We start from the raw sequence: 26932 nt of genomic DNA, 5'->3' as shown, positions 1-26932 counted from the left end.
ATGGTCATGAGACAACTTCACAGTCCTCCACTTTCTGTGGCTCTCATCCACGATCATGAGGCAACTTTACAGTATTAAACTATCCGTGAATCTCATCCTCGGTCACACGACAACTTCACAGTATTAAACTATCCATGACTCTAATCGCTGTTCATGAGACAACTTCACAGTATTAAACCATCCGTGACTCTCATCCTCAAACAACAGCTTCACAGTATTAAACTATCCATGACTCTCATCTCCGGTCGTGAGACAACTCCACAGTATTAAACTATCCGTGACTCTCATCCATGACCATGAAAGGTCCTTGAGGTCAGTTTTCGCTGCACTATCCATACTGTCATCGCGGTCATGAAACGTCTTCCCAGAAATGCTGTGCTGTGCTGTCAGCTCCTTCATCCACTGTCAGAAGATGGATTCAACAGCGCTGAGTGCTACTGTGACAATCTTTTGTCTTTAAAATTGGCAGCTAAGATGTTTTAGTTACATACTTCCCTTCCTTTCTTATGAAGCCATATAATGACACATGAGAATGTGCCTAGCTGGGTGAAATGTTCTATTCGTGTGATCCAAAATAACTTGCATGGAGATTATGGCGAAAGGGGATAATTTTGAGCCATTGTTGCTAGGAAGGTAAAACCCCCTCATGAAGCGGATCACTGAGAATTGAATTATTGCGCGGAATCCTCCTACGCACATCACTCAGTTTAGCTTCCTCATCTTAAAGTGCTGTATTTTCAAAAGTCAGCAGGGAATGATAGCAGCTGACGTTTTATATACAACTATAACTTCTAAGGGGCTTTCTGAGTGTGATTACCACCTCCTTCAGACTCTTTCCTGTAGTGGCTATAATGCAATGTATATATTATTATAAATAGTTTTAGAATATTCAAATGTTGAGAGCTCCGTTGAAGCCAATGGAGTTTCTTAGAGTGTCTTTGGCCTTCGGGTTTAACATTCCAATCTTTGCCATTCTCCTCCTTCCTCCCCTTTCAACTTAGAACATTCTCTTGTGTATGCATAGAAGGTTCTAATAGCAGTATAGAACTTCTGCCTCAGGTTTTACTAGTTGCTAACTCTGTAACAAGGCCTCTACCAACTGGTATAACCCCCGGGGAGGGTTCTAATGCTATAGACTCCAATCAAAAGACTCATAGGCTAGAAGCCAGGTAATGTCTCTGTGTGGGTGCCTGGGTAGAAAACTAGATCAGTCAATAGTTCAGTAAAAGGAGACAAGCTGCCTGATTTAGAGTTCAGAGGTAACTGGAAATCCTTCAGTCTCTGGAGGAAACTATTATACTATGCCAATGGTGAAGAATGCTGGATGCACAGACTATTGGTAAATACATTCCATGTATTGGAGCCTGGATCACAACTGGAGTATTACAACATTCACTTTTGAGGTATATCCTTTTCAATGCCTTTTCAGGCTGCTCTATAGAAGACCAGGGTGAAATGTGCGCCATTGTTTAGATGCCACTAAAACCTGGAACATGGCTAATGCCTCCAAAGAAGTGCCAGGGGCATTTAAGTGTTCACAGGGGCCACAATATGCAACCTACATCAATGGACCGTGGGGTGAAATCAACCTTGTGAAAAAGATTTCACCCATGGCAGAGGGATCTGGAGGCCATGGTCCAAGGAAAGTATATTGGGAATTTTGAAAATTAATTAAATCAAAGTTAGCAAATAAGGTGAAAAGAAGGTATGAGAGGCCAGGGGAGTGTGTCTGGATATAAGGAGAGATATAACCAGCAGTAAAGGACATTTGTGTTTGCTGTGCTTAATTTGCAACAGATTGAGTGCAGGTGCAGAAAGCTCTGCTCAGAAACCTGCGGTTGGTGCAATCTAATGTTGGCGAGCAAAATACCAAGGCTACATAGTCTTAAATCCACCTCATTCTTCTTTCATTCATTACCGGTCACTCACTGCCTTGAACCTTTACCCCTTTATCTTGCTCTTGTAGGTCCGTGCTTTCTCTCAATTTGGTGGTTTTTCCATCTTTCTCTTTCTCCTTCTTTCTTCTGTGTGTGCGTTTTCCTTCCCTTGTTTTCAGTAAATGTCTGATGCAGAAAAAATAGCGCCAGACCCAAAAATGAGTGCCAGTGACCCCCCATGGCAACCACTGAAGCACTGGTTCTACTGACTCAAATTAAGCACTGGCTGGTCCTGTCTCCTGGGTAATGTGAAACGCCTGAGGGGCAGGAACACGGTGTATACATTTCTGCACTCCACACTAGTCCTTGCCAGGTATCGCATAGCTATAACCTGGATGGGTCAGAGGGCGCCTGAATTTACTCTTTGGCGAAGCGATGTGTTAGAATGGTCCATAGCAGAGGAAGCTCATATGAGGCTTGCCAGGCGTGATGAAAAAGCAAAAAAGGATCTTTCTGTTTGGAAGAACCTGTGTGATGTGTTTTTAGATTCAAATGTGGCCATAACCTCTTCTGATGGTGATGATCTGATGGTGAGGATACCGAAAGTGGGGAATCTGATGGGGAGGACATAGTTGGGGTGGGTGTCTCGTAACCGGGGTATCCTGACATATAACTTGTTATTCGTACAGGCGTTCAAGGGGCTGGAGACTCAGTAAACGTTATGTGGGGACTAATGGAAGCTCTATGTCTGAACCACTGATGCCTAAATGTATCACTATTTTGTCCTTTAGTGCTGCTGTATTGTTTTTGTAAAAACTGAAATAGAAAGGTTTTAAAAATAAAGAAATTAAACACTGGACCACTAAATAAATGGCAGGTGAGGCCTGAAGTAAGGTATTGAGTGCAGCTCTGCCAGCCACATGTCCAGATGGAGTGAGGGAATTAAGAGTTAGTGCAGAGGATGGCTTCCAAGAAAGTTCTACATTAGAAATTGTACACTAAGTGAGTGTTTGTTTTATTATTTATGAACCTCAACAATACATATAGGGCGAGCTGCAAGGCCCTTGTACAAATACCAAAGCACAAACTTTCTAAAAGAAGTACATACGCAATGCAAACAATAAAGCTTCAGGTGACAGAGCTTAATTTGTGTGGCGGTTGAAGGTACTGGGTAGCGGCATGTCCTTTTAGGGCCAGGATTTAATTATCATCTTTATACTTTGAAACATAGCAAGAGTGAGAAAGGCATAACATGGAGAGGGTGGGGAAGGAACAAGGATGAAAATAAAGCTGCCAGAGTGAGATAAAAAAGAAAGAGGAAGTGTTGGCTGGTGGAAGAAAGAGGCATGAGGTGAAATAAAAGCGGGACAACCTCTTCAATTGGCAGTCCCATCAGTTGGCAGGGCTGACAAAATATACCTAAAAACATGTTGGGCCCCAGCATTTTTATTGTTTACACATTTAATATTGGATGTATCCTCTCATGAATACAAATACAGCAACTAAAAATCTGTAAATTATCCCTTCCAAACTAGGTACAAACAAAGAGTGCCATAAAATCCAATTAAGATGTGACCCTAAACACAGCTATGGTTAGAGCCACCAAAGCTATCCTATAATCAAGCCCACACGACACAGAAGCCTCAGTTCTCTGAGTACTCAGATAGAATGACTTCAGTTTGGGCAATCTGGAGATTTGGTAAATACCTTAAAACCTTTGGAGAAGAATAAGGTAGAGAAGGAGAGAGTGTTTCAGTTGGATTTGTGGCTCAAGGGTTTCCCATCAGAACATTGAGGAAAAAAATATAGTGGGTCCAAAATGTAAAGGCTTTAGTATAGAAAACAAAAATATCATGACGGTAAGTTTACATACAGGTAAGTATAGGGTTACTATGGTTAACTTTACATGTGCACACCATATATGAATGTGTGTGCAAGAGAGAGGGTGTATATATATATATATTTTTATTATATATATGTATTTACTTATGATCAAGTTATATAGATGTGGAGTAAAGAATAATACATCTATAGGCACCTATACATGCAATTACCTGTGCAATATTATAATTCTCCACAATTCTTTTTTTTTGATCGATAGTTTCACATACAGTCTGGCTCTAGATCATGGAAAAGAACTACTTCATCCCCAAATGCAAGCTTTACTGGCCTCTTCGACGTACCTTCCAAAGCTCATTTCACTGAGTATCATGCTCAGATACTATTAAAATTCAGCACTAGATATGACATGAAAATACCAACTAAATATGATGTTTTAAACAAAAGAAAAGCAGCCATGGAGAACAGAGCTTTGCAAAAGCCACGTAAACAGTTACAACTGAGATCTGGAGCATGTTTAGTAGCTTCTGGGGAAGCAGCAGGCACAGAATGGAGGCATGTGAGCCAAAGCGCCTGCAGAGAGAAGAGACACCCACAAGCATCTGCTGTTCTATATTCAGACCATCGTCCAATGAAAGTGCAACTCTTAGTATCCCATTCCAATGACTCCAATGGCCAGTTGATGCTCACTGGTTCCACGTGAAAACATAGACCACAAAAATCATAGGGCCAGATGTACAACCCTTTCATTTAGCGCCTCGCAATTTGCAACACATTTTTGCGATTCCCAATGGGGTCTCAAGTTGCGAGGCTCATTAATATTAATGAGCCTCTTGCAATTTGTGTATGGGTAGGTCATATGCCCCCTTAATTAGGAACTGACTCACTAGGTGAAGCAGTGTGGCGGCACTTCTGATGAATGTGTGACTACGAAGGCTACCATGAAGGCCACCACCCTCCCTTTGACCGAATAGGAGGTACCCCCTTTAATTGAGGGCCCATGTCGAGCTACACATAATACTGTCTCAGGTAGGCCTCATTCGTGCACTCTATAGGTGTACCCCCTTTACCTGGGACAGTAGGACATAGGGGACACCAACTTTAGGCTTACTTTAGGGTTCCGACAACCCTGACGAATGCCCCAGAGATAAATGGCTCTTTGCGTGGGCAGAAACATGCTGGCCGTGGAATAGATGGATCAGAGACATTACTCTCTTTAGCATCCATCGACTTTTGGTTTTAACGTACCTCAAGCCCTCACTAATAAAGGTGACAACTGAGAAACCTGAAGGCACTTTTAATTGAACTGAATCCCGTTTTATCCTGTAATATTTATGCAAGAACTCCCTCCTACCGCCAAAAAGACTTCACGGAGGTTGAGTCCGCCCTGGTAGTATCATCTTACCATGGTGGGGAGAGGATGTCTATGATGAAGCATAGGAAACAAAAAGGGTCTTGGCTCCTAAACTCAGCAAGGCTGAGCCAATCTAAACTATTACAGAACAACACACTTGCCAGTGCTGAGGAATTGATTTACACAAACTATTGAAATGGTGTACATGACGATAACATGGACACTAGCTTTATAAATTGCAACTTTTTAATTGGTCTTTTTTATCTTGTATCTATTCAGTTATGCATCTTTTTTGCATGGGAATACAAAACATTCTATGTACATATATTTACACACAACCATGAAATACAAATAAACAAATAATACGGTATGTACAGTGAATTCACAACTTACATGCAACACATTCGTGGCCGTCCATTCATACAAAACAAACAAACATACAAACTGGTCCCAGTGTCAAAATAAACTTTTTGTTCAATGAATAAATTGTCCGTTCTTTGCTTTATCTAGCATTCAATTGTACAAATTGTGAAACAAGCAAAAAAGTCTTTCTACTAGTTCATCAAGATTATTTCAACTGTATCAGGGGAATGACCCGGGACCTGGTCGGTCGATGCGTTTCGAACCCTGTAGCTGGCAGGGTTCTCCTCAGGACCAAATAACAACTACAAAAAGAAAGGAAACAATCATAACTATGATGATCCTGAGAGCTCAACACCTCCTTCGCAACCTAACCACTATCAGCCTACCTTTAAGTTGGGTCGTGGCTCCAACAAGTAGTAGTATTCCAAACAGTGTAAGGAGTAATTTGGGGTGGGTGGAACTGAAATAAGTAGGAAAACACAAACAATAAGCGTGCTGCCTTTACAAACATACATGCTCTGTTTCACTCGTTTTGTGTGTGGATGCGCTTACCTGCGCTATTAGAAAATGGGGGGATTTCTCCCAAGGGTCTGATACAAAAGTTGCTATGTTGTTTCTGCGGGAATAATTGGAGAGCGTGTATTAGCGCTACCCTTCCGTCATTTCCTAACGTCTTGGGGTGTGCTTATGTATTCGGATGGTATGCTCCTTACCGTTAGTGGAGCTCCGCATCCATTCTCCAAATCAAAACGCTTCTTTGCTGACGGGGAGGCTTCCTCCGTGCGCGCGGCTCTGAACCAAATGGCGTGTGTCTGCTGGTAAACGAGAAGGGAAGCGTGTGTCAGCGCTTGCCATTCAGCGTTTTGTTCTACAACTAGGACCCGTCCGATGCACATTCTTACCTTTAGTCATGCTCCGTATTAGTCATCACAGTGGACCGCTTCTAGCGCTGCTCGCTCCAGCCCTTTCGGTCTGTTGTGGCTGGGAGTAACTGCGGTATTGAACTTCATTATTAGCATGGTTTCCCTCTGGTTTAGCCTAGCCTCAATAAGCCAAGAAACATGAAAAAACCAAGCTCAAGTGGACGGTGATGTCTAAAATTGAGAACGACCCTCGAGGGGGTAATATTGAGGCTAGGCTAAACCAGAGGGAAGCCATGCTAATAATGAAGTTCAATACCGCAGTTACTGGACTCAATTAAATGTCAGAAATTTACAAACCCACCACGTAAGTTTGTGGAATTATTGCAGTATGGACTACATCACCCACAATCCTTTCACCTGTAGCCACTCCCACAAACAGGAAGAGAGAGTTTGCACTCCCAGCCACAAGGGAAACAAGAGCCGATGATCCATCACCCGGGCTCCTGCCTAGGAAAAGAGTTACAGCAGCCCAGAGCCTTGGGAGTTCAGAGCCTGCGAGTAACTTTACTAGAGAGCCAAAGTCAATGTTTCTGCAGGCCCAGTTTCAAAGTTCATCAGCACTTTTCTGTGTCTGTCAGCTGAGTCAGCGCACAGCAATGCAGAAGTAGTACTAAATGCCTTTGGACCCCTGTGACATCACAGGAAGTGACACCACATAATCTTTGAACAGGCTACTTTACCACTGCAACTCCAGGCCCAGAATATTTATGAAGGGTATCTGTTCCCAAAATGGGAGAGGGTCTAACTTAGGGCCTTATTATGAGTTTGAATGTCTGACTATTGAAGGACTACGTCCGCCTGCAACGCACAGTGCTGGCGGTCTGAAGAACGCCATATTATGAGTTGACCAGAGGGTCAGCATTCTGGAGGCGGTGATCTTGCAGCTGCAGTGAGTTTTTTTACAAATATATTTATTCCTGTATGTGCAGTTCGAGTGCATATGTGTCGGACGCACACATATGCATGATATAGGTACCCGGGTCTGGTGGTTCAGTGGTCTAATGCGTCCACTGAAGGGGCCTGTGTTCGACCTAATGGTGACAGGTTCAAATACCGGCGGGTCCACTCAGCCTTTCATCCATCTGAGGTTGATAAAATGAGTACTGTTGGGTAACAAAAACCTCTATTTTTTGGCGTCAAGATACCTACGGGTGAACATGCGCTTTACAAATACACATGCTAGGTTATGTTATATATGTGGAAAAATACCATATAACAATTACCGTGGTTCAGCCCATATGTGGGGAGTCCTGGCAATGGGTATATGGTTAAAAAAAAACATGTCTGAAGATCGCCGCACACAGGGACATAATCCTCGGGTGAAGATCCTGCTGTGAAGGGAGGACCTGGAGAAAGGAATCTACGTTGGAATCTGCCCCGAAGGAGAAGATAGGGGTGAGTATGCACCCCAAATCATTAGTCACCCCCACCTTCAAGCAGTCGGTCGGTCCGCTGCGGTCTGCTCATGGATCAGGCAACTCATAATATGCACAGCAGTGCAGCTCCCCTGCACCGCTGTATGGCAGCTACCCTTCCCCGACCGCAAACCTGGCGGTCGTCAGTCTGCTGGCGGTCTTGGCAATCTTCGCAAAGCCAATCCGCCCAACTCATAATATGGCTGTCGGACCTCCGAGATCACCACGTTCGGACTGGCACCGCCCATACAGCGGTCCATGGGACCACGAAACTCTTACAATGGCCCATAGTATTTTAACTCCAGTCAGTCCTAGAATACTTTGGGGGAAATGTAACTTTGTGTTTAAATGTAGCAGTTTAGCCTCATAGTGCATTCCTAAAGACTGCCCCAAAGACCAGGGGCCTCATTTATGAAGGCCTTGCGCCACCGGTGCGTCACTTTCTCCCATTTTAAAAGTGACGCAAAAGTGGCGCAAGACCTTCATAAATAAGGCCCCAGGAAACTAGAATAACCTAGTAGCATCCACTTTTTTCCCTAAACAAACTTTTTAAATAAAATATTTAAGTCTTAAAAGTCTAAAAACTGGTTCAGGCAGGAAAACTCATCTGTTAAAACACTCATATGTTAGAGTCAAGCTTTCTTTGAAAAACAAAATAGAATTTAGATTGGTCCCCTAAGGGGTTAAAAGCTTCAACACAGAGGTCACAGTTATCACCCTCGTTTCACCTAAATGACTGCCCTCTGACCTGAGATGTTGGGCAACACTGAGGTCCATTATAGCTTTTGTGTATTTATAGATGTCAGGCACAGATCAAAGTAGCTTTAATTGATGACGTGCAGCCTCATCTCTCTTCTCTCGTTACTGCATTTATTTTAGGAATCATCCCTGCCTGCTAATGAGTCTCTTAATGCGGGAACAAACATCTGTGAAATGCAACAGAACTCCTTGGAACTGAGATGATTAATGATTTCCTTCACTGGTGATTTGTTAACTCTAAATTGACAGAACCTCTGGCACTATCTAACGAGCATCCATCTTGTAGGGAGAAACTGAGGAGGCTCATCAGTTAGAAGGCCCAGTGGCGTAAAGAAACTTGAGGTGGCCCCCCTGCAAAGTACATGGACCCAGCCAGGAGCTCTCAGGCCACGGGCCTGCCTCTAGTGCACAGTGCTGGAGGGGGCCTCCTGGAGTTTGGGCCCCCCGTACCGCCGTTGCTGCGCCGGATAATGTTACGTCACTGAGAATGCAGCCTAGGCAGTGCTTAATTTGTAAAAAATAGAAGTGCCAGAGCTCTTATCAGGAGGCTACTGCAGCTTGCACCACACATTTCTCCTGTCATGCTGCCAATGATAGTAACAACACAACTACCAGACTAGCAGACCCCCCCTCCCCACCCCCCAGCGCCTTGAGACCCCTCCGGGTGAGTAGCACGCTATACAAATGCTATGATTGATTGATTGATTGATTAACAATCACACTCCTACAAGTATGACAATTCGGACTGCGGGTGACCTTGAAGAAAGACAGGACCGCTGCCATTGCACAAGTGAATATTTTGTGAGGGCGAAATCCATGGTCTCCTCCATTCCTCCCACTTTGCAGAGGGCACCTTAGACGTCTGACCTCTTCCTGGATAGGCCGAGACAGGCTTTATCCTCCGTGCTTAAGCTGAGCCGGAATGTTGCTGGCACTCATTTTTGGGGCTGGCACTCATTTTTGGGGCTGGCACTCATTTTTGGGGCTGGCACTCATTTTTCCTTTACAGGCTTTGATGCAGAGTGACAGAGAGAAAAACACAAGCAGGGACAGAAGGAGGACAGTGACGAAGGTTGAAAGCAGGTATGAAAAAGAACTTGCAAGAGTAAGATAGAGGGGCAGTGGGTTTCTGGTGGTGCATTGAAGAGTCAGGAGGTGGAATCAAATCTGCGCAGACTTAGTATTTTGGAACCCTTACCTTTGATAGCACTGGTCACAATCTGCTGAATAAATCTTTAAGCCCTTGGGCTTATTCTTTTACAATTGAATCACTGCTTCTCCTTCCCAGTATGATCTGTATCACATGCGTCTTTGTGGTTTATTTTTTAGGGTTTGCCTCCTCAGGAGCTGCTTCTCCTTTATCTGATTAGTCTCAACCACCTCTTCCTCACCTACCAAGTTTCTTTAAACTACCTGCTCAGATCCATTACAGCTGTTCCAATTCCCAGACTTACTGAAGTTTCTTGGCACATATAGTCCATGTTTCCTTTCTTACTAGGTGATGCGTAGCGGTTTCCTGTGCTTCCCTTCCAAGCCCCATTGCTGGAGCCTCCTTCAAGCACTGAGGGTGCCTTCTCTTGCCTGTACATTATCACAATCAGCTCCCCTCTAACCTTATTCCCATTGTCTTCATAGACCAGGCAATTTACTACCTTCCTTAACTGAGTCCACCTCACTAATCTGGTCCATAGTCAGAGCAGTGGCCGCTGTCATGTCCTTGGTTCAGGGTCCAGTGTCGCCACCTGAGATGCTAATTCCTTATTGGATATTGCAGTTAGAGTCACCCACCACAGAGGCAAAATGAACCCAGTGTCATCTCATTTTGTTGTTCCTTTTACTATCTCTGAATTTTCTTCTTCTGCCATATGGTTGAACACTTTTTCCAAGGTTACAAACATGTATTCAACAATAAGCCAGCAATTAATTTGCCCACATTATCAGGAATAATTGAAAGTGATGTGCTGATTTATAATCAGCTCTGCCCTTGATGACATAGCCGCCCTTCAAGAAGAAACAATACAAATTTCCATACTACACACGCACCATGATTTACTCAAGAACTCAGTACTACTAAACATCACGGCAGACAAATAGTAAGAACGTACGTAGATCCACTCTACAAGATACAGATCAAAAGCTGTATTGCTCTGCCATTAAATCCTATAATCAAATGATCAAATTAACTAAACATACCTATTATGGCAATAAGATTGAATCAGCTAGGAATTCCTCGAAGGAAATTGTTTTGATTGTTAAATCTAAGTTACGACTCATCCACAGCAGGAAGACCTGGCATTGCTCATTCACACAATCACTGTGAAAATGTAGCTTTTTTCCCCAAGGTAAAATCCTTTGTATTCATGCCTCCGACCCTCAACCCAAGATCGAGGAGTATAATTGTATTCTTCATGATTGATGGTAATGGTTTAACTGAATTTACCTCTGTTTTGCCACAAGAAATCATTGCCTTGCTTTGTACTGAAAAATCAGGATCCCCTAGCTACCCTTGTGCACCATCCATTCTTAAAATGGGTTTATCATATATTAATCAACAGTTATTACACTGCTTAGAAGGTAAAAATATCTTAGCTGCCTCTCGATTTGCCTTCCGCTCATCAGACGGTACCAAAACTATCTTTCTTACGGTGTCCGAACACCTTAAATCCATCTTTGGCAACAGTTGAACAGCAGCCCTGGTCCTATTGGCCTTGTCAGCAGCGTTCCACACCATATCCCATAGCACATTGGTTCCAAGACTATCAGATAGGAGTCAGAGCAGTGGCCATATCTTGGATAAAGAACTTCCATAATCCAGTCACGTTCCATCTTTTCCTTCAAAAGCAAGTCCACTTCATTACGGGTACCTAAGGGATCTTCAGAGAGCCGCACGCTCTCTAATATCTACATGATCCCACTCTCCTCTCTGATTCGAAGCTTTAATATCAGAGTATTAAAAGTATTATCATACGTAGATAACACCCAAATGATCATGTCCATTTCTGACAAATATGGTTCATTCCAAGAAAAATGTAAGCAATGTCTCCTTCCGATCTCCATGAGCCTGAAAGACAATTGCATAAAGCTAAACTCAGATAAATGGAAATCTTAATATTGGTCAGTGGCCAAGTGGACGGCGCTCCCATTCCTACCCCGTCAGACGTGGCCAAAAATCTATAAGTTCAATTCGGTAAAAATCTCTCCTTCAATACAGATAATGTTTATAGCCACTTCCGATTTTGGTACCATCAAAACATTAAGAAAGGTCATTAGATATCTTCCATCCATCGCTAGTAAAATTGTGGCTCATAACCTCATAACTTCCAGATTACACTATGCCAACATGCTTTATCTTGAGCTTCCACTCAAACTCATTTGTAAACTTCAAGTTGAACAAAATGAAGCTCCCTTCTCCTGCTTAATTAAGAGAAGTAAATTCAAGATCATCATTCTTGCCCACAGACCCATCCACAAAATGGGTCCTAGTAGTCTTCAAAGCTGAATACTCCTTGTTCTCCTATGAGAGTTTTCAGATCCTCTCATTCCGACTACCTCCTACCGCGTAAATACTGATTGAATTAGTGGAGCGGTCTCTCCTGTGCCGTTTTACCAGCTACATACTGAAACTAGCTACCACCCAGTTTAAGAACTAGAGTCTTCTTCAGGCTACTTAAAAGAACTTAAAAGCTGGCTAGTCAGAGCTCCTTAGTTTCTGTGGTTAGTTATCATATGATCCATTGGACTCAAGCTTACAGCAATGGCTCAGGAAGTAGAGACACTGAAGGGGGGTTGGGGAGAGGGGGGTTGCTGCAGCTACCCTAAAATAACCATAGTAAAGTTGAGAAGTAGAATGAGCAATAAAGATCAGCTGGTCAGAGGTCTGGATCTGGACTCAAGGTTTTTAGACAAAACATCTAAGTGTTTTGTTTAGTCTTCTTTCTTAGGAAGATCATTAAAGATAGTGTGCTTGCTTTCTTTAATGATTTTCCCAGATTCTGCCAAATGGAAAAATCTTGAACTCTGCTGACCTGGTTTCTTCTTCATGAATTCAAATAACAGTTGCACGTAGAACTTAAAATCCGAGAGGAAGAAGTTTTGATATATTAAAAAGTCAGTTCTGGCTAGTTGTACTCTTTAGTGCTTTCTATTTATTTTATTTGTTTTAGTGGCTTCACACAAATTGTCTATGCACATACACGCTATAGCGAGATACATGCTACAGAGATAAAGATTTCAAGACAAAAATATCATAGAGCTGGTCTGATGGATGATACAATAGTAAGGTGTACAGGGCTTCTAGGGGCCATTAGAAGCGTAAGGTTAATGAGAATAGAAAATAGATGGGATTTGAGATTTTGGTGAAAAGTAAGAGACGGTCTACAGCTGATGTCGAGCAGACTTGGCATGTTCTCCATTGGCTGCGTTGCACAGCCCCGTGGAGAGCATGCCCAGCCTCCCCAGGCACTACTTGTGCGTCCAAACAGGATGCTCAGACCAATCCCGACACTGCTCCTGCAGCATTGTGATTGGCTGGGAGAGCCCGGAAGCCTGAGCGCTTCTGGTACTTCCAGCAGACAGAGAGCCGTGCGGTGGCTGGAGAGGCATGCAGCGGAGCGGCAGACGAGGTAAGTTCATTTTTGAAAAAAATATATAATCCCCCACCCTACCACCCCCTTTCCAAGCGAGCCGCCACTGTCCACACTTCTCTTCTGCACAAACCTCTGTTAGGCTACACCTACTTCACAGTTTTTGGTGGTCTCTGCCTCTATCTCTTCTTAGTGAGGCAAGTTCTCACATGACACCCAGAGTGAATCTGTGGTAAAGACATCTCACCATGTAATGCACCTTCTCCACCTATCCTTCCTCAAACCTCAATAGAGGTTCGTTCAGTGGGAACAGAATTCCCATCATTCCTGTTTTAACTAATCCAAAGCACTCTACCACAGCCTACAACATCAGGAAAAGGCCACTCTACAAACTCTGAAACTCCGCCATGCCTATTGTGTCGCCCGCATGTTACTGTATGTGTTGCCACACTGCGTGAGATTACTCAAAACTGCAGCATGCATTGCGAATTCAATTATCCGTTGATTGCCCATTGGCACTCAGCGGTTAGTACCTGCACGAGGGCCTAGTCACCGAGTATTTAGTCAAAGAACTATGACTTGATTTCTTTTCTGAAAGCCGGGTCATTTGACTGACCTGATATTTTGTAGGAATGTGGGAGTAAAGGGCGAGGATCCTCCTACTCTTCTGGTAAAAGGGAGGCAGCAGAGGAACACCATTACATGTGCCCATGAAGTCCATGGAAGAGTGGCATAGAAAGGGTCTTCAGTAGGGTAACTAAGCATAGGTGTTGTTAGACAGACAAACATACATGACGCACATGGTATATTTTACACAGGTTAACACCAGATAGCAGTGCAAGTGACAATATACAACAATGGAAGGATTGTGTTTCTGTAGGCCAATGGTTCATTTTTTACAATATGCATAGTGATCCGGCGAATATTAAGGCTGCGGGCTTTTTTCAAGGGGGAGCTTGATGGTGGCCTTGGTTACGAATATTCTGTGGTATGAAGGAGTCAAGTTAACTATCAAACATGTTGCTCAAACGTTGACTGTTCTCAGCACTCAGTATTTTTAACAGGAAATGAGCTACATGTGTCCAATAATGACAAAACAGATGTAGCTTGCCAAATACAAGCTGTACAGGGTGATAGGTTCATTTTATGCATGGAGGAGCTCACCAGTGCATGGTGACCTCTTTTGAGGTGAACTGAAGCTCGCTGTGGATCTTGGCTTTTGGCTAAGAAAATTACAGTATCTAGTATTACCCATTGGCCCAACAAGGTCGAAAGATGATTATAAATCCAAGATTTGCAGTACTGAAGTGATGAATTACGTCAAAAGAGGATAATGGTATATGGTGAAGAATAAAAGTGGATGAGGACAGGCAAAGTTGTATCACTTGTACCGCAGAACAAATTGTAGGGAGTAAAATTGAACTTCATGCAGTTACACAAAACACCTAAACCACCTTTGACCCTCCAAGAGAGCCCTACTTAACAGTCTAAGATATTACAAGGTTACCCACAAAGCAGTGTGTAAAGGCTGTCAGATCCTAACACCCAGTAAATGCACACAGTGAATGAACAGTGCTATGCTGACATTGAGTTTATTACTCCAGAGGTCCCACATTGGTGCCCTAATGAGTGGTCAGCAAGTTTTATTTGGGGTAAAGGCAATACTGATATGATATTTGCGTGTATCTAAGTGCTATATGCGGAGCCTCAGACTCACCAAAAGTACGGTACCCTATGCCCCGAACCTGCCTCTACTGGGGACTCCCCTGGGTACTGGCGCGCTGTCTTCAACCGAGCTTCGCAGCTGGACTGCGGCAGACTTGGACAAACTGGGCGGCCTGTATAGTGACGGAGAGCTGTTGCCCTTCGGAACCTTGGCCGCGGACACCGGCCTGCCAGTGGGCCAATTTCTGGCGCACCCCAGGCTTCTCCGCGAGCTAAGGAAGGCATGGGGTGACTTGACCCACGAGCCGTCCACACATATGCTAATCGAGTATCTACATGTGATGGGCGATGGTTCCCATATAGTGCATTGGTTAACACAAGCACTGCACAGTCATACTCAATTCTCCTCCCAAAGGCTGAGGGAGAAGTGGACGACCGACCGGGGTAGTGTCTGGTCAGACAAACAGTGGGCTGCGGTATTGGCAGGCGCCAGAAATATTCCTCGCAACGCGCGATTTAAGATCATCCAATATTACATAATACACTGCGCGTATTTGTCCCCAGACAAACTGAATCGCTATTTCGGACTCACATCGTCGGCGTGCCCCAGGTGCGGCCTCCAAAACTCGGACTTCCTGCACGCACTCTGGAGTTGCGCCCACCTCACCTTGTACTGGTCGGCGGTCGCTGACACATTGACGGCGGCCACGGGCGATACCCTCCCCAAGACGTGGGAAGCATGCCTACTGGGGCTCTACAAGAGAACCAAACAGACCAAACTAAGGGCACGTTTCTGGGACCAAGGACTCATTACGGCTAAGCGGCTCATCACGAAACGATGGAAGAGTGCCGCCCCCCGCGCCCTGCTGACTGGCGTCGCTCTTTTGACAACTGGGCTTGCGCGGAGAGTGTGTCTCTACAAAGGGAAGAGACCGCGGGCCTCCAGAAGTACCCGATTGCCCAAGACTGGGACGCTGCCCTGACCGCGTACCACCGGGCGTGCACCCAGGCCGGTATAGAGTGACCGCCCCGACACGGAACAGTGAGGGTCCTGTCGTCAACCGTCCGGTAGTGGAGCGAGCCCCCTTCCCTCCCCCGGCCACCGAGGTCCTGCCCAGCGGGAGGAGTCCCCTGTCGTTCCCCCCCCCCCCCCGCCCCGCGATCGCAGCAACCCTACATCCTCAGCCGCCCCCACACGGCCCGCATAGGGTGCAACACAGACAGCTAGGATCACTGATACATTACTGTGCACGCAAATACTAGTCCGACTGTTGTTGAAATGTTTCTCCCTCCCCCTTCTTTTAATTCCCTGTTGTGTCTCCTGGTTGGCAGTGAGATTGTTTCTACTGTACCCGTGATGATGTCCGATTTCCCCTCCCCGTTTACTCTTCACACAATGCCTGTTGGACACTGCCAGGATCAGGAGACTGTAACCCAGCGACCCATATAACAGTGTGGGATGTGATCCTGCCTTTGACTGCTTCTGTGCCGACCAGGGAAAGCGGCCTAAGACAATGGTTGTTGGCTTTCATGACCACCTTGGTCCTTTTGCAGTGTTGCGGGTTACGAGCACTGCAACCCGAGTCCTTTCCTGGCACAGCCGTTTGCGGACTAATGCATCTCCCCTGGCTACTGTTTGTTTTCACTTATGTATGACCAACATGTCAAAGCATGCTACTAGCTGGGTAACGTTTGTAGTAATTATTCTTTTTTATGACATTGTGTGATCAATTGCCTTATTACCTGTGAAACTAAATAAAGTTTGGGACCATTGGTCTTAAAAAAAAAAAAAAAAAAAAATGATCTTTGCATGTATCTAAATCTCATATGCTCTTGTTGTGTATATTCCAGGTGCTAACGCAGGCTCCATGTAGATGTGCCATGCATGGTAGGAGGACTTGTTCTAAAAGCAGCCTCAACACTATTCCATGGCTAGCCTAATCATGGCAGTTGTACAAAGTGCACACGGAGTAGCATTTGCTGTCTACCAGATGATGGGTTTGAAGGGCGTTGAATAGGGATTGTGTTAAAAATAAAAACACAAGTGATAACAATTATTTAAACCCAATAAATACATTTTTCACTAGACAATTGCATCAAAGTGAAAAACTGCTGTCAGCAGAGACAGTTTTCATCCCCACCGGCACCCGAAGGAAGAAATGGGGCATCCCATATTGCTTTTTTATGAGAGTTTCAGTTTGGACAGTGTGCATGTGTACATTTTCGATCTGAAGGCAGGAAGGCATTGCGTTGTCCTGTAAGACTTAGCAGGCCATGTTCACTGTGCATGGGTTACTGGGTGGCCACCTAAGTTGATCAGAGGACTGCATCTGGACTCAGGGTGTTTAGACAAAATATGGGGAAACAAAAAATGTGTGGACAAAATATTGTGTCAAAAATATTGAGGTAAAAAATGCTGCGAATGTAAGTTTCTACAGGTGAGCAAAGTGTTACCATATATAACTCCACATATATGTACCTTTGACGATATATATGTGTAAGTAAATGCCTCTTTTCCCCCAATCAGACACCATGTTTTGGACTGATGCTGCTGGTTTTTCAGCTCTGAGAGTGCACTGAGGCCTGCTGACCAGACCTCAGTGCCAGTGTTTTAACCCCTTACAAACTGTAAGTTGGATTGGCTACCGCCTGATTGGCATAAGCTGACTCACTTATAAGTCCCTATTATATGATACTAGAGACACCCAGGCATGTAAGACAGAGTGTCCCCCTAGGGTTGCAGCACTGGTTGTGCCACCCTATGTGTGACAAATTACAAAATGGCGCACAGCCTGCCACTGCAGCCTGGAAGAGCAGTCCTAAACTGCTAGTTCGATTTGCCATTTAAGTCAATGGCAAAACCACCACTTACCTTAACAATGTATGTACGTCTCCCCTAAAGAAGGCCTATGGAGCCCTGAGGCAGGGAGCTGTATATTATTAAATAGGACATATATTTTTTTACTAAACATCTTTTTATTGATGATTTTGTGGTACAGCGACAATAATAAAAGCAATAGTACCTTGAACACAGAAAGGCCACAGTATTTAAGTACATTATGCTAACAAAAGCCACCAAAGATAGTGAAATCGGTTGCATAATTCACCTATAGTAGTAAGGTGGCCAGGGAGTATAGGAAAAGTGGGGGAATAGCAGTGCAGTGTATTTAGAAAAATACCACCCAACACCATCAGGGTCACCAAAGCTGAAGTAGGCCATTCCAGCAAATCAGTAGCCACTTTCTGCGAATCGTCGCTGACTGTCACTGGACCCTCCAAAAGACCGATCCTGACGGCCAAAAGTGGAACCTGAGTCTGTTTAACCCAGGAGTGTCATCTGAGTAAAGATTGCTCACCAGAGAGGGACACTAGACTTCACCAAAGGATACCACTGGACCCACTATGTATGTAGATCGGTAGCCCAGTGGCAGCTGCCCTTCGACTGACTCAAGGAGGACTTCAAGGGACCCTGAACCCTGTGTTAAAGTCAACCCACCTTATCCGTGCACTGAGGAATAACCACAAGGACACCCCCGTCGACCGCACAGCACCCAAAGCAGCCTTCAGCATTCTGCACCCCCGGATTAGGACCACTTCAATCAAGTATATGGTGGTCATGATGTAGAGTGAGGAACTAGACATGAGACTGCTTTGGTGACCAAGTAACTACCCAAATACTCCTTAGTGGCCTCCCTGACCTTCTCCCTGTTGGATTTGATCTCACCACTCAGGCCGGAGTAGCTGAACACAACTCTTTCAAACTTTTCAAAAGTTTCTAAACTTTACAGTTACCAGTGCTTGTTGTGCTTTGGACTAAAAAACGGATATTTATGTTTTAAAAATCTATATCTTTGGAACTGTCTGGTGCAATTTGCTCATCTTGGTGTCTGAAAATTCATAAAAATATAATCTATTGTTATAAATTGGTGTTGGATTTCTTTTGTGTTATGTGGCATTCTTGTTTTGTTGTTTGGTGCTTCAAATTGCTTTACACTAGGTTCCTTTGTTTAAGCCTTGCTACTCAAAGACACAGCTGAGCCACAAGTTGAGCTAAAGGTTTTACAAATGGGCCTGACTGGACCCAAGACAGTGTTGCAACTGTATTACACAGTAATGTCACACAACTCCGCCAAATAATACACCACAATCCGCACAATATGACTTCAAGGTACGTGATGTGAAGTTAAGAATAGTAAATCTATACTTACCTATTTGCACGTGCCTTCTCAATATTTTGGTCCTCTATATTCTAACCACACAATATTTTTGTTTCAGATATTCTGTCAGCGATCCAGACTCGGCGCTATTACCTTTAGTTGCATGCAATGGAACACCACATGCTCTTCTGAAAGTACAGTGTGGTCTCGCTTCGACTGTGCAACTTTTCAACAAGAGGTAGGAAGGATATCTCAGACACTCAGCTCTCAGATCTTACATCGAACAGCCCTGTTCTACTATGCACTTTTACCATAGTCCCAACACCAAACACATAAGAACCCAGCGGCAGGCAAGAGAGGTCTCTTGGATGTGTACCTGCCTGCGGCTATAGCCGCTATAGAGCGCGCCGCTTTTAAGTGTACCGCGGGAGTATACAGACTCCAGCCAACTGACTAGAAACCCCTCGATGAGAACAAGTGCTCCATAAAAAGTCAAAAGAAAATACAAATTGTTTTAATGTAAGAAGTTTTAAGATTTCTTTATTTAATTTCCTTTATTTCATGCAAATATTATTTCTCATTCTGTTTTTTTCTGAATACCGGCATTTTCTCTCACCTAAGACTTGCTATGAAATGCCTACAATTTAGACTCCCCACTTAAAGGCTCTGCGTGGAATTCCCCTTCGGGGGGCTGATTTAGACTTTGTTCTATGTAAGAACAAGAGCTGGGGATAGCTTACTTTTATCCAATAATAATATCCTGGTGGCGCGGTTCTCAAAATGGTTTCCATGGGGATACATTAGATCAATGCTCACCCAATGCACTTCAGGTTGTTACTATGTCAACCCTAAATATGATTTAAAAGAAACCTCCGCCATTTTCTGTACCTTTCATCCTGACTACAGCATGGACATTCAGTTTGAAATGCTTTTTCAATTTGTGCTTGTTTTCGCCTAGAGCCTTCTTCTTGTTAGTATCAGATGTTTAAGGAATCCTTTGATGACTCTGGGGAACTGAACTATTGGACAAGTACCTATAGTTCACAGCAGTAAACAGGATTCCCATAGAGCATGTTGGCTCTCTTCTAATCCCAATATTTGTCAATACCAGGAGAGGGTAAAAAAATAGAAATATGTAACAATTGCAAAGCTATAGTACTTTCATAAATGTGGCTCGGGTCAGCATTTTTTGTATTCTCTCCTGCACACTGAGAGAGCTTTGGAAAACCCAATAGGTCTGAGTTTAATTTTCTAATACATTTAGTGTTAGCACAGCAGAGCGCGTCACGGGGAGGGAGTCAGTAGAGGTAAGGGCTATAATTATAATAAAGTAGTCCCTCATCACTTCAATGCAAGTCCTTGAGTGGTGCTGGAAGGATACACTATAAGAGCCAATAGAATTAGATGCGAAATGTGCAGACTGAAGACATGCTTGACAAAGTCTCAAGCCAATGGTTGAAAGGGGCTGGTCGAAGAAAGCCAATGGTTGAAAGGGGCTGGTCGAAGAAAGCCAATGGTTAAAAGTGGCAGATCGAAAGCCCACTTTATGTATATTGTTAGCAATAACTCTGTTTCACAGCTGCACTGTCATAATTCAGAACTAAAAGGCCCTTGTGGGTATGGTACCTGGTGTCTTCTTCTACAAACTTCTTCCTGTTGGCAACGATTTCACCACTTATGGTTATGGGCCCACTGTGGTTATGGTTATGGACAACTGTGGTTATGGTTTCACTCAATTTATAATATGGAATTTGAACTTTGCACTACAGTAATACATGTGTCAAATCCAGCATATTTTAGCTTGCAACTTTTATTTTCAATAATATCTCTCTCACACCCACTCGCAAACACATAAACACACATCGTCCTTTGACACTTCATGCCCCTTTCTCTCCACATCTGCTAGGCTAGGTAGGTGGTGGCAGCTCCTACTCTGACCAGTTTTGCTCTGCAGAGGCACAATTTGTTTACTTATGCTCTAAATCTTTTAATACTGTTTTTAATTATCACTGTACTCGCATTTTGCGCTGAGGTGCTCCCGCTGATTTATCCTATTTCAATTTGCTAATCCATTCTATGTGACATCGCATACCTGATTGTTCCATCTCGAGGTGCTGAGGTGTGCCTAGACTGCCCTATTCCACCGTGGCTTGCTGTGCTGAATGAGTGGAGGGCAGGCGGCCATCTTAGGTATAGTCCCGGACCCCGGCTTGACTAGTGGCAGTGCTCTAGCTGGGGTAGGGAGGTGCTCACATAAATTGATCGCCAGATTGGGACGCATGCGGCTAGGGTAGATGGTGGCAGCTCCTACTCGGACCCGTTTTGCTCTGCAGAGGCATCATTTGTTTACTTATGCTCTAAATCTTTTAACACTGTTTTTAATTATCGCTGTACTCGCATTTTGCGCTGAGGCGCTCACGCTGATTTTTCCTATTTCAATTTGCTAATCCCTTCTATGTGACAACGCATACCTGATTGTTACATCTCGGGGTGCTGAGGTGCGCTTTCCCTGCCCCGTTCCACTGCAGCTTGCTGGTCCGATTGAGGGCGGCTATCTTAAGTGTAGTCCCGGACCCCGGCTGGACTAGTGGCAGCGCTCTAGCTGGGGGAGGGAGGTGCTCACATAAATTGCCTATGTCTTTCCGGACAGGCGCAGCGGGCGCGCCGCTGGCGCGCCAAAGGTAAGTCAAAGGTTAGCCCGTCTGCGCCCGTCTGCGCCCCGGGCGCGCCTATCACTGGCCATGCTGCCCGTTTTTCTCTCAAACCAGCGGCAGACCTAAAGAGGTAATCTCAAGAGGAGTTGTTGGCATCAACACTGCTTAATGGAGAGGCGTTCGGCCGTGGGATGTCTCTGACTGCTCCCATAGAATTTGTCCCCTATGCAACTTCACCCCCCCCCCCCCAAACCCCGGATGTTCCCACCCCTATATCTAATAACAAACATACAATAACTGCAGCTTTAATAAACGCTCGTTCTATGGGTAAACATGCTGCCGACAATTTTGAGCTTCTGTCCGATGGCTGTCTTGATATCCTGTTCATCACAGAGACATGGTTAAATAACTCCTGAGCCCCTGTGGATGAACTCGCCATCCCGAGAGGCTTCAAAATCATTAGGGCTGATCGCACCACGGGGAGAGGAGGGGGGTCCGCTGTTGTTTTTAGAGATTCCTGGTCCTTCCATAGTGAGGCCTCCAGCGAATTGGAAGATGGGGAGGTTCTTCACTTTTCCCTCTTCCTTTCACCCTATTTCACACTGGGTGGCACACTGGGTGGCACGCTGGTCTACCGTCCCCCAGGCCCTTCTGGACCTTTCCTCAGGGCATTAAAGGAAGTGATTGTGCCTCGGGCCTTGAGGTTCTCAAAGTTTCTCCTTTTGGGTGACCTCGACATTCACGTAGACATAGGTGAGTCGTTGGACTCAATAAGTCTGCTGGAATCCTTAAACTTAGCTCAGTTAACACAGTGGGTAATGCTGCCTATGCATTCGGGGGGCCATCTTTTGGATGTAGTCTGTTCCAACTTTGCCTTAACGCTATCAGATCCTGAAGCACTTACCTGGTAGGATCATGTGCTGATCAGGTTCTCCTGGCCTTTAGACAAGCCATCTTGCGACATTCTGCTTAACACCTGCCACCAGAAGATTAATCTTCTTGCTTTGACCAACGCTCTTTGTCAGGGTCGCCCAGTATTAGGCTCTGAGCTTCCCGCTGCCGTGCCCCGTTTTAACACCTGGATCAGCTCAGGGGTGGGGGCCTCCGCGAAATGAGGCGTCAGCTCCAACAAACGCTCTGCGCCCTCCAAGTCCTGGTTTTCGCATGCCCTGAAAGAACGGGAGCTTGACTGTAAAAAACTGGAGAGATGCTGGAGACGCGCCTACTGTCCTACTGCCGAGGGGGCTTTGCGTGTGTCTCAGAGGGAATATTATGCTGCCATCAGGACGGCTAAGAGCAAGTACTATGCAGGCAGGATCTCTAGGGCCAATAATAACAGCAGGGAAATCTTCTCCATTGTTAAGAGCTTTCTTTCCCCTTGTGCTGAACAACCAACGGTTCCATCCTCCGCACAATGGTGTGAGGTCCTGTCCTCCTTTTTCACAGATAAAATAGCTGGGATTCAGGACAGCCTGCGCACCATTTGTCTTGGTCAGAGTATCCAGGTCATGCCCATCCCCCTTCTCCTTCCTCCTCTACTCATATTTTTAGAGAACTCTCCCCTCCAACTGACGCTGACACCCTAGCTGTCCTGAAATCTATGAAGTCTGGGTCACCCACCGACCCCTGCCCCGCCCGTGTATTAGGAGGGGTGGCGGAGGTGGTTTGCTCTGAGGTTTCTGAGATCATTAGTCTCTCCTTTCGGATTGCTACAGTTCCCGGCTGTTGGAAGCAGGCTAAACTTCTGCCGCGTCTTAAAAAATCAGGGCTGGACTCTGCAGTTCCAGCCAATTATCGGCCCATCTCCCTGCTGCCGGTGCTGGCCAAAGTATGTGAGAAGATCGCATTTCGCCAGTTGGATGCTTTTGTTGAAGTTTTACCACGCTCTCCACCCTGCTCAATCTGGGTTCCGTGCTGCATACAGCACTGAGTCAGCCCTTTTTTAAATGTCTTAGGCCATCAGGGAGTGCCTGGATGCCGGCGGCAGAGCGGCTCTGATAATGTTAGACCTCTCTGCAGCTTTCGACGTGGTACCCCATCAGATCTGCTCACCCGACTGGCATCCAGTGGCATCACTGGATCTGCCTTAGAGTGGTTGACTTCGTTTTTGGACAACCGGACTCAGCAGGTGTGGCTGCCTCCCTATTCTTCCTCGGCTAAGCTTCTTTCCACCGGGGTACCACAGGGGTCCACATTAAGCCCACTTCTGTTTAACATATACCTGACCCCCCTGATCTTCTTGGCCGAAGAACTGGGCCCTAAAATAATAGCCTACGCAGACGACACGCACGTTCACTTGGCCGGGTACGGATCTGGACACATCATCGGTCCAGACCTGCGGCTTCTCAGTCTTCAACTGGCTTGCTCTTGCCCAGTTAAAATGTAACAAAGATAAATCGGAAATGCTACTCTACGGGCAGTTCTCCTCCAACTTCAGAGAATCTCTTTGGCCGTCTGATGTACCACACCCTATTTCTGTTGGTAAACCAGCAAAAAAAATCTAAAATTTGATGAGCATATTAAAAAACTCACCTGTGGCTGCTTCTGTACCCTTAAAGCTCTCCGGAGATTTTTTTCCCCTGCTTCCGAGGACGGCCAAAGAAACAGTGGCAAGGGCTCTCATTCTTTCCCGCCTCGACTACGCTAATGCCTTGTTCATTGGCATTCCGGCTTACCTAATCAACCGCCTTCAGAACATACAGAACGCAGCGGCTAGACTTCTCTTCAACATCTCGCGGAAGTCCAGCGCTCGACAACATCTACGCAGCTTGCATTGGCTCCCTGTCGCACAAAGGGTTTTGTTCAAGTCCCTCACTTTTGCCCATAGAGCCATTGGTGAGCAGGGGCCGCTGTACCTGAAGAAACGTTTTTCCCGGTACCTACCCAACCGTCCCCTACGGTCAGCCACCCAACACCTGCTGGCTGTTCCACGCTTCAAACGCACTCGCCTTGGTGGGCACTCCATTGCCGTGAAGGCGGCTGTCGCTTGGAACACCCTTCCTCCGATACTAAGCGCCATTCAGAATTTCAATATTTTTTAAAAAGCACTCAAAACCCACCTCTTCAAAATGACAGCCTAACTACTCTAGCTCTTCTGTTGTCTATCTGCATCTTTACGCGCCAGGATACTCCTGAGTAATTGAGCGCGCTACAAAACCTCCAATAACATAACATAACATAACATAACATCTGTACATCCCACAGAACACATTTTCACTGTTTCCAAGCAAAAAGGCCATGCACGTGTTTCTGGCTTTAAAGAGTTCCTGGCGGGCCCTCTGTTCACTGCCCTCTAGAGGATACATGGGGGATTGCTTCAGGGTAAAAGCGACCTTCTGACCTTTCCTAAGGCACTGAAAGCTGAATCTACAGGAAGCCTCCTTAATGATGCTACAATTGGAGTAATGCGGTCTCGCGCCAGAGGATGCCGTGCTAGTAATATGCTTATTAGAAAGAAGCAGGGTCATCCAATTTCCTCATTGCCACAAATATTTTTCCTTGAACTAAAAATAGAGCGTGGCGCCCTAATCCTCGTTTCCAGGAAATAGAAGACGATAAAAAATGAAAACGGTTGCACAGCTTGTATAGTGCCTCTTCGCCTTAGGCTGGTTTCAACGAGCTGTAGAGTCCTATAATAGCTCACGAGACACAGCCCACAAGTAGAGGGGAAAATAATATTCGTGAGTGTTGTGTTATCTTCATGTGGAAGTAAATGTGCGACATTGAATAAGATATCTGGCCTGATTCAAGGAGGTAAACTGAGACGAAAGTCTAACTTAATGAATTTTGGTATTCACAAAGGGCATTCATTTACTTCCTGTAAAGGCCCTTTGTGAATACCAACAGTTGAACTTTACGACTTTCGGTATTCACAAAGGCATTTTTAAGGGCATTCACGAGTAGTAAAGGCTCTTTTTGTATACCGAAAGTCATGAAGTTAGACTTTAGTCTCATTTTACCTTTGTGAACGGGCCCAACGTGATTTAACATTTATAGAGTGTAAGCGCAAACGAAGGTGTTGTAAAATGGCCTCTGTGATTTAACCCTCAATGCTGATATCTGTGGTGGACTGCATGCCACAGGTTTGAATCGTGCAAAGGAAATTCAGCTTTGCGTTCTTTTGGTGTCAGAAACTGAGGACCACTACATTGGGTACTTGTAATACATGCTATTTATAGCAATTATAAAGTGACTGATAAGTACTGAACTGATATTTAAAAATAAGCTATTGCTGGTGATGTAAAATGGGCGTTGTTGTTGCCCCCCTGGAGGGTATTCAGTGGGTGAACTTGGGGAAGATGAATGGAAGAGAGGACGAAACACCGATGAAAACCTGTCACTGCAGGGTGCCCGCACTCTCAATCCAGCCCTCGTATAGGCTGTCGGCCTCCTCAAAATAGATAAAGAAATCAGGCTGTAGAGTCAGGGTTTGAGTTCTTTAAGAAGATTTTCTGAAAGGGAGGATGCAGGGAGGTGGCACTAAGGGCCACATGTAGGACTTTGTAAGAAAAGCCAAGATGTGTGAATACACTTTGCTAAATGACCAGCACAGGATGATCCTGTTATTGATTTATTTGTTTATCTGATGTGTTTTTCTATTTATGTGTTAAATACCCGGTGCTGTGGATATCTATAATGTGCTGAGGGCCATATTTATCATTATATCACGCAGGGCAGCACAGCAAGTCACCTTTCAGCGCTGTGTGATAGGGAAAAGGCAGGAATGCGCTGTAGTTAACATTGTATAGCGCATTCCTGCCTTTTCCCAGCGCTGCCGCACAATGTGCTGCCCAGCGCCAACGCAGGCACTTGCACCTTGGTGCAAGGGTGCCTCCATTGTGAGCAGGAATGTTTTTGTTCAAGAAAGGGCACCTTCCTGCACACACAAAATATCCCCTGAGGCACGCTCCTCTTTCTGCATGTGCTTCATTCTGCATCACACATAGCAAGAGGAAAAAAACAAGAAGAAATAAATATATTTCTTCTCGTTACCTGGGGAGGCATAGCAGTTTTGTGCATTCTCATGGTAAATCTGTGAGTGCTTCAAAATCCATGAGCTTTGCGTGGGAACACCCATGCAGCATGGAATGCCTCGCTGGGGCAGAGCAACACAACACAGCGATTTGTGCTACGTTGAGTGGATAGGAGCACCGTTTGCTCTGCCTTCCCACGGTAGATCCAGGGTTTTGGCTGCACCCGGTACTGGGATTACCTACAGTGTAGCTGGTACTGGCACAGTGAACAACAAACAACGGACTGGAAGGTAGAACCGGGTAATTCCTCTGGGTGTGGTTAATTCAAGCTCTCATTGTTCTCTTTTTTTTTGTTTTTGCAGTGGAGTTG

The 26932-nt window shown here is 45.1% G+C and overlaps 1 protein-coding gene across 1 annotated transcript in view; it reads right to left on the bottom strand.

Moving 5' to 3' along the window:
* Positions 1-26932, bottom strand: part of LTK (leukocyte receptor tyrosine kinase) — a 655467-nt gene that overhangs the window by 376263 nt on the left and 252272 nt on the right. The window lies entirely within an intron of this gene.

Source organism: Lissotriton vulgaris, chromosome 9, assembly GCF_964263255.1.
Source record: "Lissotriton vulgaris chromosome 9, aLisVul1.2, whole genome shotgun sequence".
NCBI lineage: Eukaryota > Metazoa > Chordata > Amphibia > Caudata > Salamandridae > Lissotriton > Lissotriton vulgaris.
The sequence above is the reverse complement of the archived record's forward strand: the minus strand, read 5'-3'. Positions and strand labels throughout refer to the sequence as shown.